The sequence below is a fragment of the Schistocerca piceifrons genome, chromosome 6 (genome assembly GCF_021461385.2).
Source record: "Schistocerca piceifrons isolate TAMUIC-IGC-003096 chromosome 6, iqSchPice1.1, whole genome shotgun sequence".
NCBI classification, from domain to species: domain Eukaryota; kingdom Metazoa; phylum Arthropoda; class Insecta; order Orthoptera; family Acrididae; genus Schistocerca; species Schistocerca piceifrons.
The window spans coordinates 408,050,613-408,053,397 of NC_060143.1; positions in this window are offsets into that span (position 1 = coordinate 408,050,613).

The window sequence follows — 2,785 nt, forward strand, 5'->3', positions numbered from 1 at the left end:
CACTCTCTCTCCAGTATGGAACTGAGCTATTGACTCTTAATCCTAACAGTGCATCAACATTTTCATGGAGCAAGCGACCAACTGCAGCGTTCATCGTCTCTTCAGTGCCCTTGTGATGGCTGATATATGTAATTAGCAATGTAGACAACGAGACTAGTTGTAATTGCTGCGTGAAAGTAGTCTCCCCTGTCTCTAAACATATATTTTATAAGTCGATGACACACCAAAGTCGAATTCAATCAAGATCTTTGGTTGGTATACCACGTATATATCAAGTGAATCTTGGAAGATAACTCTGTGTCATTGCAGAAGTAACAAAACTATCACAGTGTCACCATACATGTTTCACTGTGTTGTCATGACGCTATTGTAGTCGAAGCAGGACGATGCAGCGGCTTAATTACTTTTCCTACGTCGCCATCAGGAATATTCTAGTATTTATGCTGAGGGAGAAGAATGGAAAGTTGCACAGACGACTGTAATACGTACGAAAGAGTACAAACGCAATCCACTTACTTACAGATCCATTTTATTGACATCAACTTGTAGAAAGACGTGTGCACAAATACTTTGAACCAGCGTTATGAAATATCCCGAGATATATTACCTCTTGACATAAGACCTGTATGGATTTGCAAAGCATCACTCTTGTGAGACACAGTTGGCACTTTAATTACAAGATGTATTGCGTACAAGGGATCTCAATTTGATTCTATATTTATAGAGTTCCAAAAAGGCTTGTGATATCATTTCTCATAAACGGCTTTCAACTACATTGCTTTCCAGTAGCCTTTCGCCTCAGTTGTGTGACTGGATTCGTGATTTCCTGACTGAAGGGTTGCAGTTCGCATTAACTGCAGTATGTCATCTAGTGAAACCAAACTGATGAGTGCGATTCCGCATGTAAAGTGATGTAGACCTTCTCCTATTTCTAATACATATAAACTGTTTAACAGAAAATCAGAACATTTTCTCTTACTTTAGTGGCTGGTAATGCTGGTAATGGAGAAGAAATAAAAACTTTGAGGTTCGCCGATGACATTGTAATTCTGTCAGAGACAGCAAAGGACTTGGAAGAGCAGTTGAAGGGAATGGATAGTGTCTTGAAAGGAGGGTATAAGATGAACATCAACAAAAGCAAAACGAGGATAATGGAATATAGTCGAATTAAGTCAGGTGATGCTAAGGGAATTAGATTAGGAAATGAGACACTTAAAGTAGTAAAGGAATTTTGCTATTTGGGGAGCAAAATAACTGATGATGGTCGAAGTACAGAGGATATAAAATGTAGACTGGCAATGGCAAGGAAAGCGTTTCTGAAGACGGGAAATTTGTTAACATCGAGTATAGATTTAAGTGTCAGGAAGTCATTTCTGAAAGTATTTGTATGGAGTGTAGCCATGTATGGAAGTGAAACATGGACGATAAATATTTTGGACAAGAAGTGAATAGAAGCTTTCGAAATGTGGTGCTACAGAAGAATACTGAAGATTAGATGGGTTGATCACATAACTAATGAGGAAGTATTGAATAGGATTGGGGAGAAGAGAAGTTTGCGGCACAACTTGACTAGAAGAAGGGATCGGTTGGTAGGACATGTGCTGAGGCATCAAGGGATCACCAATTTAGTATTGGAGGGCAGCGTGGAGGGTAAAAATCGTAGAGGGAGACCAAGAGATGAATACACTAAGCAGATTCAGAAGGATGTAGGTTGCAGTAGGTACTGGGAGATGAAGAAGCTTGCACAGGATAGAGCAGCATGGAGAGCTGCATCAAACCAGTCTCAGGACTGAAGACCACAACACCACCAATGCTGCCATCTAGTATGCTCCTCAGTAGAGGACTTTTGAAATATGACTTTACGTTGCAAAACGCGACAATTGATCCTAAACATTAAAATCAGTGAGGGTCTGCACATGATTACTAAGAAGGTTTCGTCAAGCTTCGAGAAATCCGTAAGTAAAACAAACTTGAGTGGTACAGGTCTAATGAAAGCTCCGGGGGTTACTAGTATAAACAACATAACAGAGAAATATCACATGTTGTGGCGAAGGTGAAAGAAATATTGAGTTATTGACACAGCACTTAAAAGACCCATGAAGTCTACAAAGATGATTACGTGCAACAGGGTTCTTCGACCTCTTCTAGAATATTAATGAGCACTGTGCGCTAATTATCTGATGGGATTGATTGAGGACATCGAAAGTGTTAGTAGAAGGCACCTGATTTTGCAGTATAGCGAATTAGGGACAATATCGCCGATGTTTTACTTTTTTCCCTTGAGGTTGGAATGGAGGATGAGGCAGGGGGACGTGTTGCTGAAGCAATATTATAAAAAAAAAAAAAAAAAAAAAAAAAAAAAAAAAAAAAAAAAAACGATTTTTCACTGCGGCACGTTATTTTCACATTTCAACCACCACCATTCTCCCCGAATGCGAACAGTTCTTATTGCCACCGCCGTACAAAGGATGATGACATAACTATAATAACATAAGAGAAATTAGGAATCACACATAAGGATTTTGGTGTTGGTTGTTCTTGAGTTAGGTACGTGAGTGGAACGGTCGAGACATTGGAGAGATTCCATGGACCCTTTACGAAATACTTAACTGCGAATTTCAGAGTAATCGTACATCATTGCGATGTAAATGAAGTGCCTCAACAGTTCGTAATTTGCGTCATGCAGCACTTATTCTTTCAGAGACACTGAGTACACTTTATTAGTGCTCAAAATGTGATTGATATACTAAATATACACAATTATTTGGTATGGTTGCCACCAAAA